The sequence below is a fragment of the Hordeum vulgare genome, chromosome 5H, assembly GCF_904849725.1.
Source record: "Hordeum vulgare subsp. vulgare chromosome 5H, MorexV3_pseudomolecules_assembly, whole genome shotgun sequence".
Taxonomy (NCBI): Eukaryota; Viridiplantae; Streptophyta; class Magnoliopsida; order Poales; family Poaceae; genus Hordeum; species Hordeum vulgare.
Genome location: NC_058522.1, coordinates 220,248,389 through 220,261,627, shown reverse-complemented (window position 1 = coordinate 220,261,627; position 13,239 = coordinate 220,248,389).

The window sequence follows — 13,239 nt, the reverse complement described above, 5'->3', positions numbered from 1 at the left end:
TCTGAAAATTCACTCTAAATATTATGGCCCTTTTAGAATTTTGGAGAAGATTGGTCTAGTAGCCTACAAATTGTTGCCGCCTCAGGGATGCAGACTTCACCCAGCCAACTAAAGAAACATGTGGGCCGAGATGCAGTCACTAATCCTAATCTTCCCTTGCTGGATGAAGAAGGACACATCCTGATTCAGCTTGAAGCTATTTTGCAAAGGAAATTAATCTCTAGAATTCAAGGAGACATCAGAGTCCGTATAGTTCAATGGTTGGTGAAATGGGTGAATTTGCAGACAGACAAAGCTACCTAGGAGGAAGCTTCCTTTATCGAGAGAATATTTCCAGCGTTCCATCCTTGAGATCAAGTTTATTCTTTACAAGGGGGAATTGCCAGAATTGTAGCAGCTTTGACAATACAACAAATGTTGCAGTACAGATTCAATTGTCACTTATCGTGTGGGCCGTTGATGTGCAATCCAACGACCTCTCGCAACTTACCACTTTGGGTGAGCAGCGGTCACTATAGGATCCGAAGTATGTCTAGAGGTGGGTTGATTAAACTACTTGACCAAATAAAAACTTAGCGTTTTCCCAATTTTAGTTGTCGACAAGTTTTAGCAATTGTAGCAAGTCGAGCACACCCTACACATGAAAATCTAAGAGTATGTCACCGTAAAGTAAAGACATGCACATGTAAGTAGACGATAGGGATAGGAAGTTAAAACACAAAGATTGACACGAAGATTTTTGGTGTGGTTCCGATAGGTGGTGCTATCATACATCCACATTGATGGAGACTTCAACCCACAGAGGGTAACAACCGCAAGAGTCCACGGAGGGACCAACCCATGAAGGGTCCATGGAGAAACAACCTTGTGTATTCCATCATGGCTTACATCCATGATAGACTAGCCTCACCAGGGGTAGTTCTTCATGAAGTAGGTGATCTCCTTGCCCTTACAAACTTCTTGGTTCAACTCCACACGAAGTTGGAGGCTCCCGAGCTACACCTAACCAATCTAGGAGACACCACTCTCCACAAGGTAATAGATGTGGTAGTATGATGAACTCCTTGCTCTGGTGCTTCAAAAGATAGTCTCCTCAACACTCAATCACACTCTCATAGATTTGGCTTGGGTAGAGGATATTGATGGGATGGAAAGAAACTTGGGGAGGCTAGAAATCACGATTTATATTGTAGGGATGTAATATATTGATCTCAACACATGAGTAGGCGACTCTCTCTCACAAAATTGGATGGGGCAAGTGTTGGTTCGTTCTAAGTGCTTCCACTTGAATGAGAGGTAGGTGGAGGGGTATATATAGGCATCTCCAAAAATCCAACTGTTACAACATTATTTCCCAACTTGGTGAAACCAAAGTAAAAACTCAGTTGCACCGACTAGTGCAAAATGTGGCAACTTTAGGCTTTTCGGCGTGACCAATATATGAATCTTGGAGGGTCCGATTTTGGCTAGCCTAGGCAATTACCACACTTGATGGCATCGATATGCAAAACTCGGAAATTCTGATTTTAGCAAATGGCTAACCAGTGAGTTGGTCACTCTTTTTCGGTCATACTGAAACCAAACTTGGTAGTACCGAGATGCTAGGGTTTGGCATAGGTTGTGTCTAGGGGGAAACTTGGTAGGGCCGATTTGGAAATATTGGTGGCACCGAATTTGACTTTGAGGTTTGGACAGAATATTTGTGCAAGAATTTCAAGAGTATTTTTGGTGGCTAATCTCTAAGCACTCGAGAAATCTCCTCTTTTAATAGTATTGGCTTTCCTATGGACTCAAATGTGTTTTTTCACAAAATATAAAATGTAGAGTCCTCAAGCTTGTTGCCAATATATGTTCCTTGCATCTAGGGGTTCTCCTCGCAATCCTTAGCCAAATCATCATTGAACTTTTACTAAAATATACTAGATAGAATCATTAGTCCAATGACATGTATGTTGTTAGTAATTACCAAAACCACCTAGGGAGAAGTTGTGGTTTCAACCACTCTCAGCCTAGTATAGCTTTACTGTAGTGAACTTGGCATGTCGTTGTCATTTTTTTTTCACTTTCTATTGCTATTTAGACCCTGAGCTCTCCTTGTTGGAGGCATATTTGATGTAACTGGGCTTGGCCCCTTAAGCCCTCGTGTTTTGGCTGGCAAACCCTAGCTCGTGTTCTTGTCAAATGAATGGAAACTCCTCCCAATTCGGTGAGATCATGAGAATTTGTTGCTGGTTCTTGAATTATTCAGTGACAGTCCCACTAGGTCATGTCATCTTATATATATGTTGCTTTAAGACACATTAAGTTACATAAGTACTCGTGTGCAACAATGTCTTATATCGTGAAGTTAGGTGAGTATCAATTTTGCATAGCATAGAGTGTCCAAGTTTTAGCATTGACTCATTCCTTCTTCCTTATCATACATAAAGTTGAAAGGAAATTGTGTACTTCCTTATTTAATTTCACAATGAAAATAACTACAATCATGTTACATTCAAATTCCAAGAAATTCACATGCGATGATATTTTATTAACCCAACGTCACACAAAGATAATAAATCATGGAAGTACTATTTGGTATGTACCTAAACCTGTGCATGGAGCCGCTTTTTAAGTTCAAACTGAAGAAGTAATGCTTCGATTAGGTCAAAACCCTGTTGTGATAAAACTAATTATCAAGATTAGGTAGCAACAAACTACATACTTTGTGTGTGTACCATACATAACAAAATAACAGGTTGTATCTTGAGTACATGAATTTTATGCTACTATACATACACATACTTTGTCAAAAAAAATCTTGTATACATTACAAAGATAGTAGTAATTCTTGCTTCAGGAAGGGGTTCAATTTGGAATCATGACTACTCAATAACCTAGTACAAGACCAATGACTTTGTTCCGGGTTATCAATAAAATTGGAAAAGAAAACTGACACTTTCTACCAACCAATATTGATGTGATTTCTCATAACACAAATGTCAATTAATATTAATATACGAGGAAAGTCGGGATGAAGCCATAAGAAGGGGAGGTCAGACGAAACATAAGACAGGAGAGGGAACCTCACCATCTTTTTAGGCAGCGGAGATAAAGATGGAGATAAGGAACCTGGAACAATTAGACATGAAGGTGCTAATCAGGAAAGGGGTATAGTTTGAGTCTATGCTTTGATCACTTGCGGTGAATATGTACGCTTGGCGCAAAAATGAGAACTTAAAGCGGCTCAAAAATGTGTTCTTGCGGAGTTATTTGGTATAGCTACTCCTAAGAGTTGTTGGATTTCCCCAAAGAGCAATGCTGATGGAGGAAAACAACAAAAGTATTTCCCTTAGTTAAGAACCAAGGTTTATCGAACTAGTAGGAGGCACCACACTAACAACTTTAGCATTACGCGCACACAAAAAGATAATTTGCTTGCACCCAACAAAGTCAAGTGGGTGTCATCCCCCTGTTCTTTCTAGTTACAAGATCAAGAGCAATTATAGGTAGGGAAAAGAGGAAAAGGAGTAGAGAGCAAATTATAGGAACTTCTGAATAATGGAGAATATACCCACGAGCCATAGGTTCACTAGTAGCACCTCTCTCGAAAGCATATAAAGGCATGATAGACAAATTGTAGTCGGGCAATTGAGAAAATACTGAAAAATATAACTATGATCATTCATGGCATAATATCACATAGACATTACGTATGTGATAAGTAGACCGTTAATCCAACTGAATCTGCTACTATTACTCCATATGAAGACAGCTATCCAGCATGCATATCAAAGTATTAAGTTCACAAGAAACAGAGTATCGCGGTAAGAAAGATGACATAATGTACACATGAAGAGATTAATCAATATGACTAAACCTCGTCGCTTTATCCTTAGTGGCAACAACACAATACGTGCCTTTGTCCTTTTTTTCACTGGATAAGATCACCGCAAGATTGAACCACTACTATGCACCACTCCCTCTAAAAATCTACTAATCTACCTTGGCCAAATAAAATCATAGATCAGAAAGCATACATATCTATCGAATTACACATAAAATAGACTTCAAGAGAATCAATATAAATTAATGAACAATGTGATCATAAATCCAGAGTTCATCAGATCCCAACAAATATGCCACAAGAATTACATTGAATAGGCCTTCGAAGAGATCATTGTATTGAAGATCAAAAGAGAGAGGCACAACCGTCTAGCTACTACTATGACACGTACATCCTGAACAACTACTCACACGTCATCACTGAGCCAATAAGGTTGATGAACATGACCTCCCTAATTGTTCCCCCTCCCACAGAGTGTTAGAACAGGGCTCCAGATGGGATCGTGTTAGAACAAAGGCTTGTGGCAGCGATTGAATTGTTTCGGGTTTTGCTTCGAGGATTTCAAAATATGTGGGTATTTATAGGCCAAGAATTAAGACAAACAGAGCACCATGGGGCCAACGAGCCACCCAAGTGCACCCTACTAGTGTGTGGGTCCCGCGTGGGTTGATACGTCTCCAACGTATCTATAATTTATGAAGTATTAATGCCATGTTTACATTGATTTTATATGGTTTGGGTGCACTTTTATATGATTTTTGGGAACTAACCTATTACCTAGTGCACATTCAGTTGTTTTTTTCTGCATGTTTTTGGTTTTAAAGAAAATCCATACCAAACAAAGTCCAAATGCCATGAAAGTTGACAGTGATTTTCTATAGAAAATAAGAGACTTGTGAAGCTTGGGAGGGATCGAGAAGGTGTCCAGGGGGCTATAAGCCTGGGTGGCATACCCTAGAGCGTGCCACCTGAGCTTGTGGGACCTTCGGAAATGCTCGTGTCATGAATTCAATGGTGGAAAATCGTGTATATTGAGAAACCTAATCTAGATGATTTTTTTCGCCATCGCAAGCCTTTGTTCCAAAGTGATCTCGTCCGGATCTCCATTACGGCACCCTTCCGAAGGGGGAAGTCATCACTTGAGGCCATCTTCATCATCCCCGCCGCCTTCATGACAAGAAGGGAGTAGTTCATCCCCGAGTTTAGGGTATGTACCAGTAGCTATGTGCTTCATCTCTCTCTATCATGATCTTGATATGGCACGATCATGATGTACCACGAGCTTTGTCAATATAGTGAAATCATATGGTGTTCTTCCTGTTGTTGTGATGGATTGAGTCTCGTCCTTTGAGGTATCATTATTATCGAATTGAATATCGGAGGATTTGAAATCACTTGATGCATGTATTGCATGTGTATACTCGTGGTGACAATGGGGTATTCTATTGAGTCACTTAATATATGTTTTGCTAATCAATTTGCGGATTCCCAAGGTGACGTTGGGGTAATCTAAGAACATAGGTTGATACACGTTTTCATCCTACTTTATTCGATATAAACTTTGGGGCACCTATTGGAAGTTCTTTGTGTTAGATTGAATATTAGGAATATGAAATTGTTTGATGCATATGGAATAATTAACTCACAGATACTTGTGGTGACATTGGAGTATCTAGGTGACATTAGAGTTGATTGATGTGTGTCATATGGTGTTACTGTACTACAATCTCTAGAGTTGATGGTCGGGAAGATAACTTTGAGGTGGTTTGCTACCTACAACAATTTCATCTTATGTTCTCTGATATTGATAAGAACTTTGGAGTGACTCTTTGTCACACATTAACTGATTCACATATGATTCAATTATGTTAGCATTGTTGAGATATTTCACTAGTGAAACTATGAACCCTATGCCTTGTTTCTAAGCATTGATATATCGTTTGTGCTCACTTTTATTACTTGGTACCTTGTTGTTTTTATTATTTCAATTTACAAAAACATACATCTACTATCCATGATACACTTGTATTGCCATCTCTTCTCCGAACTAGTGCACCTATACAATTTGTCATTGTATTGGGTGTGTTGGGGACACAAGAGATTACTTGTATTTGATTGTAGGATTGTATGAGATAGACCACCTTCATCCTACACCTCTCTCGGATTGATAAACCTTAGGTTGTACACTTGAGAGAAATTTTCTACTTTCGTACAATACTCTACGCTTGGGGCTCATCGGAGTCTACAAGAATGAAGTTGCGTGGTAGACATCAAGCTACTTCTGGCGTCGTTGTTGGGGAGACGAGTGCTTGAAGGTATATATTTAGATATTGCAATTGAATCTTTTAGCTTCTTGTTTATCACTAGTTGGTTTATAAAATAAAACAACAACAAAATGGAAGTGAAGTTGTGCCAAATTCCTTATCTTTATAAAGTTTTCCTTGAAAATGATGGATCGGAAAATTGTGCGAAAGTGTTAGAATAAGAATTCAATAACATGTGTGGCATAAAATCCTTGAAAGATAAGCATGATTGCAATGTTACCAGTATGTCTTCTCTGAATATCCATAATGCTAATAATATGCAAAGCCAAAAATCTTGGGGATGTTATGTTTGATGCAGATGATATTTTTAGCCCCCTACTTTTAATGATAAAATTTATTATGATATAATGCTGCCTCCTATTTGTGATGATTATATTGATGAAAGTGGGTTTGTAAGAGTGTCAACTTTATGTACCCCCTCCATTTTTTATACAAGGCCATTACCAAAATTACAATTTGCATATATACAAGGCCACTAACACTAATCGGTGCAATATTAGTGGTGTTTGTCTCATAGTACTAGCAAAGGAGGACATTAATTATCCCTTACATGCATGGAGGAGTGAGATCACTGGCTTGATATGCATGGGAGAGAAAAATGCACATTAATTTACCTGGTGAACAAGGAGACAAGCTGTCTTGCAACATTGACTTAGAAGGCATTAACTTTTGCCTTGGTACGTGTAATGTGGGTTTGTGGCATTGTATATAAAAATGGAGGGAGTAATAATGATCCCATTATTTTGGAGTGTGTTGATTCTTGCTATAGTAATTATGAAAGTGGATTTAGAGAGTTCATGACTTTATTTAATGATGATTCCACTATTCTGGAAGAGGTTTCAATTGATTCGGACAAGCAAGTTGCTATATATGATGATTATTGTTATGACATGTATGCTCTAAAAAGTAATGATAGCCATGAAACTTGTCATCATGATTTTAATATTCAATTTGATTATGTAAATCAAGTATCCCATGATAGTTATTTTGTTGAGTTTGCTCTCATTACTTTTGATGAGAGAAAAATTGCTCATGTGGAGGGTAATAATTTTTCTATGTTAGTGGATCACGAAACAAATGTTTTATGTGATATTTATATTGTTGAATTTATTCATGATGATACTGATACTTATTTTTAGAGGGGAAGATTTGCTTATATACATTCCAACAACATCAAATTTCCTCTCTTTATGTCGAAAATTTCGAAGTTACACTTGCTTTGCCTCTCTATGCTAGTTGATACTTGTTACAATAATATTTTTGCCACTATTGTAACAATGTTTTGTTTCTTTTATTTCAATAAATTTCCAAGTAAAACCTTTGGGATAGTGTGGATATTTCTTGGTTTGATTATGTGCGAAAACAGAAATGTTTCCGTCCAGTATATGAATTCTCATATTTTACTAGAGTGCAAAAATATTTTAATTTTTTTACAAAATACTTCTATGCAAATTGACTACATTTTCCTATTTTTCATAATTTTCAAAGATAGATAAGTATGGTTTTAGTTCAGATCTTTGTAATATGTTTTGTTTTTGGCACATTCTATTTTGCATGCATAGTTTGCTTGTTTTAGTGTTTCCATAGCTTATATTGAGTGATATAAATTATGGAATGATAGAATACAATAGGCATTATGTGAGAACAATTAAGAATCTTGTCCTGCTAGTACCTAAGTGAATGATGTATTTTATTATACTAACCCATCTCATTAGTTCCATTAAGTTTTGTGTGATTGAAGTTTTCAAGTTTTGGATGATGATAGAAGGATAATAATGAGCGGCAAGTCCCTAATCTTAGAGATTACCAAGTCACCCCAAGGAAATATTGAAGGAAGACTCAAGCATCTAAGCTTGGGGATGCCCCCGAAAAGCATCCCCACTTTCGTCTTCAACACTATTACTATGCATCACTTGGAGGTATATTTTTATTCGTCACATAATATGTGTTTTGCTTGGAGAGTCATTTTCATTTGTTGGATTTTCTTGTTGTTTATTTATAATCATATTTTTCAATAAAGTACCAATAATTGCCTTTAGGATGTTTAAATTGCATCTTTGTCGTGTGTTGTGTAGAAACATAAACTTTTGTTGTAGTGTTTAAAATTTACATATTTTAGTGGACGTGGAAAGTTTCTTAAATTTTTACTAGAACAAATGTCCATGCATAGAAATGGGAGAAAATACCAATTTTTATGAACCACGGTTGGGTCGGGCGATGAATTATGTATAGAGGATGCATCATTTGAGGATAACGACATGAAGCTTATGACACAAAGGGTATGATTCGGAGTAAATCGATCCCTTTCTTCTGAAAAAGAGTTAAGAAACACTAATGACAACCCTTCGAGATAATTGTTTTGGAGAAAATTCAGTTTTTATTTAAAAACATCATGAAAATACGAAAAAACATCAAAAGTAGTTAAAAAATTAAATCAATGTCATGCATTGCAACGCGATAATAAATCGAGGCATTCCAGCGCACCTAATCCAATTATTATGGATTCTTTAAAGAAACAACAAGTATAGTCAAGTATCCCTAACATGAAGAACAAGTGTGTCGGTGCACTAGCAATGGGGAACCTAGTGCCCCTTACTTTTGCATGGGAGTTAAGAACATAACCACTCAAGGGCAACCACGAGCAGCCCAAGACATGCCAAGAACCCCCGGCACCTGCCAGGGGCGAAGGCACATGCATCCTCGACAAGACCCAGCAAGACGCCCCCTTGCAAGTGTGAGCCAATCTGCCATCGCTCTACCTCATGGCTACACTAGTCACTTATCGATGAGGTGTCGAGCTCCCAGATGGCTAGGTGGCCTGATGACCCACAAGTATAGGGGATCAATCATAGTCCTTTCGATAAGTAAGAGTGTCGAACCCAACGAGGAGCAGAAGGATCTGACAAGTGGTTTTCAGCAAGGTAAAATCTGCATGCACTGGAATTGTCGGTAACAAGTGATTGTGCGGTGAGTTGATTCGTAGCAAGCAACAAGTAACAAAAGTAGCAACGGTGCAGCAAAGTGGCCCAATCCCTTTTGTAGCAAGGGACAAGCCTGGACAAAGTCTTATAGGAGGAAAAACGCTTCCGAGGACACACGGGAATTTCTGTCATGCTAGTTTCATCATGTTCATATGATTCGCGTTCGTTACTTTGATAGTTTGATATGTGGGTGGACCGGCGCTTGGGTACTGCCCTTACTTGGACAAGCATCCCACTTATGATTAACCCCTCTCGCAAGCGTCCGCAACTACGAAAGAAGAATTAAGACAAAGTCTAACCATAACATTAAACTAGTGGATCCAAATCAGCCCCTTACGAAGCAACGCATAAACTAGGGTTTAAGCTTCTGTCACTCTAGCAACCCATCATCTACTTACTACTTCCCAATGCCTTCCTCTAGGCCCAAATAATGGTGAAGTGTTATGTAGTCGACGTTCACATAACACCACTAGAGGAAAAACAACATACAACATATCAAATTACCGAACGAATACCAAATTCACATGACTACTATTAGCATGACTTATCCCATGTCCTCAGGAACAAAAGTAACTACTCACAAAGAATAATCATATTCATGACCATAGAGGTAATGAGTAGAATCAAGGATCTGAACATAAACTCTTCCACCAAGTAATCCAACTAGCATCAACTACAAAAAGTAATCAACACTACTAGCAACCTTACAAGTACCAATCGGAGTCGCGAGACGAAGATTGGTTACAAGTGATGAACTAGGGTTTGGAGATGAGATGGTGCTGATGAAGATGTTGATGGTGACGAGTCCCCTCCGATGAGAGTAGTGTTGGTGATGACGATGGCGACGATTTCCCTCTCCGGAGGGAAGTTTCCCTGGCAGGATCGTCCTGCCGGAGCTCTAGATTGGTTCTGCTCAAGTTCCGCCTCGTGGCAGCGGTGAATCCACGAAAAAGCTCCTCCTTGATTTTTTTTCTGGACGAAACCCTTCATATAGAAAAAGAGGGGGGCAAGTGGGCCAGCAGGGTGCCCACAAGCCCCCATGGCGCGTCCTTGGGGGGGGGGGTGGCCGCGCCGTGCAGGCTTGTGGCCACCCCCTGGCGCCCCTCTAGAACTTCTCTGGCCTAGTATTTTTGATAAATCAGGAAAAAAATCCTCGTTGATTTTTACGACGTTTGGAGTTGCGCGGAGTAGGTATCTCAACTTTGCTCCACTTTCAGGCCAGAATTCCAGTTGCCGGCATTCTCCCTCTTCATGTAAACCTTGCAAAATAAGAGAGAAAAGGTATAAGAATAGTATCATGAAGTGAAATAACAGCCCAAGAAGCGATAAATATCAACATGAAAACATGATGCAAAATGGACGTATCATGGCCCTCGCTAAATACGTGGCGACACGCCAGAAGACAAATTACGACCAATTGAGAATCGTCTAGAGGCGTGTCAAGACACCAAGCCATGGCCAGCTAATAGGTGGCACGAGCTTGCCGAGAACGCACCCCCGCTCGCCACCTAAGACCGCATTTATGGCGTTTTGTCTTAAGTGCCAGAGTTAGGTATGATAGCACTATTAGCTATCTGATCATGACTGTTTGCCACCATGGACGCCCCTTGAGCTATAAAAGGAGGCCCAAGGCAACCTAACAAAGGATTCGAACACTTGGAGATTCGAAGACTTGGAGATTCGGACCCCTAGGGGATTATAACCAAGTGTATTTGTACATACGTGATAGCTCTACGCGGCAACCCTTTCTGAGGAAGAACTCCGTGTGAACTTCATCTTCCTCAATCAATCCACCAAAGCAGGAGTAGGGTTTTACGCTTCACAACGGCCTGAACCTAGGTAAAAACGCCCCGAGTGTCATCATCGTGCTCCCTCATCGTTTTTGCTCTTTGTGACACACGACCTTCCCGCCGAACCACAAAGGGGCCAAAGGTCCCATAGGTGATCGAGTGCACACCTATACTGACAGCTTTGGCGCGCCAGGCAGGGGGATTCATTTGTGCAAACCTGAGATTGCGAGCATCGTGTTGATCTTCGTCGATGTTTCCTTTTCAGCATGGCTCCCAAGAAGAAGACTGGCATAGACGCTCATCCTTCTACTTCGAAGGCCACAAACCTTGCTACTGCGGACCCTGCTGGCCCCACGGCGATGTCTGGCAATGCAGACGCTGCTGGCACCATGGTCGATGCACGAGGCGCCACCGTCGTTCCCCCCATGACCCAAGCTGAAACGAGGAACGCCGGAGGCGAGCAATAAGACGTCATGGCGAGCTTGGCCCTGGTGCCGCGGGCGAAAAGGACACCCAAGTTGCACGCTTCCGCCGCATTGGTGGCCACAGCCACAACAACGGCGCCCAATCCGAAGCAAGACGTGATCCACTAGATGTGCCTGCCACATGCGCTGCTACTGGGCATGTGCCTCATCTAGAGCAAGACGTAGTGCTGAGCGAGGTCACAGGTCCACGATCTCAGCCTCCCCCACGTCAGATCGCTATAGCGACCGGTGCATGAAGACAAGGGTGTGGTGACGCTCCTCCTGGTTCCACCACGAGTCGTGCGACATCGCGTTCCGCATCTCGGCCCATGCCGGACACAACCATGGAGGCAATGGCACGGGCTGAGCTGTTGTTGATCTTTCCACCAGCGGCTGACAAGATGGACGAATGGAGGGCCACCATTCAAAGTTCGATTGGCTTTACCGAAGCCAACAAATCGCAAATATCAGGACCATCCCGTCGTCCACGAACCAAGATGGCGGACCGGACTGATGGTCGTGATGAGGGGGCCACACCGATAATCCAGTCCCCTCCTCAACAGCAAACCCAAGTGCATCCGCAACAAGCTTCGTGCACTAACAGGCCCGACGCGACATCCATGGCCTCGTCCGGCCCATGCGACCAGCGAGACCAGCGACGTGTCCTGGAAGACCGGTGGAAGGAGGAGGCGCGTATCACCATCGAACAACGTTGGGAAGCACGTCGTTAATCTGACAATCAGAACGGTGTAGACGTTGGCGACCCCGCTCCTAGTGCTGGCGGATACCTACCTTACGAGGTCGGGGGTCCTGCCTTCACTCGCAAGCTGCGACAGGTCCGCTGTCCGTTGAGCCGAGCTTTCAAGCCTGAATTACCAGAGAAGTACGACGGGAAGCTTAACCTGGTAGAGTTCCTTGGCATCTACACGATAGCCGTCCAGGCCACTGGAGGGAGAGATGAGAAGGTGTTCGCCAAGTATTTCCCTTTGGCACTCAAGCCAAATGTGAGGTCGTGGTTGATGCACCTGCCAGAGAATTCCATTTCATCATGGGCTTACTTGTGCAACGAGTTTGTTGGTGCCTTCACGGGTGGCCACGAGGAGCCAGGACAACCCTACGACTTGTAGGTCAGAAGGAGGGAGAAACCCTGTGGAAGTACATCCAAAGATTCAGTAGAGTGCACTCCAACATTCCCGAGATACACCTCGCAGCCGTGATCGCCGCGTTCCATTCGAGCGTTCGCAAGAGGAGGATGCGGGCCAAAATGAATGTCAAACTCCCCAAGACCTTCAACGATCTATACACGTTGGCGGATAAGTGTGCACAAGCTGAATAACAAAGGCGACTCCCCGACAGGAGGCAAGCGTCAGAGTCGACTCTCATGACGACGACTATACCCCTCGATCGAAGGGGAGGAACTGTAAGCGCAACAAGAAGCGCGAGGGCAAGGCAATGTTGGCCGTCGAAAGTTCTGGTGATCTCAGCGCCGACAAGAAGGCGAAAGCCGAGACCCTTATCAAGGGAGCTGCCTCGTGCGCTGATTGCCACGAGGCCGCCGTGGCAGAGAGAACTAGAAAGTCTGACAGGACATACTGCATGGTCCATCACACCAAGAGCAACAATCTCCAAGAATGTCGCCAAGTTGAGCAGCTTGCTGAGAAGCAAAAAAGCAGAGTGCAAGAAGCGTGACAAGGAGAAGGGCCAAGATGGTACTGCCGGGAAGAGACACAATGGCAGAATAGGCCACCGTGGTAAAGCCCCGCAGCAAAAGGAAAAACCTACCAAAGGCCGTGAGAAGACAATGGAAGATGACATGAGTGACGATGAGACGATGGAGAGTATTCCAGTGACTGA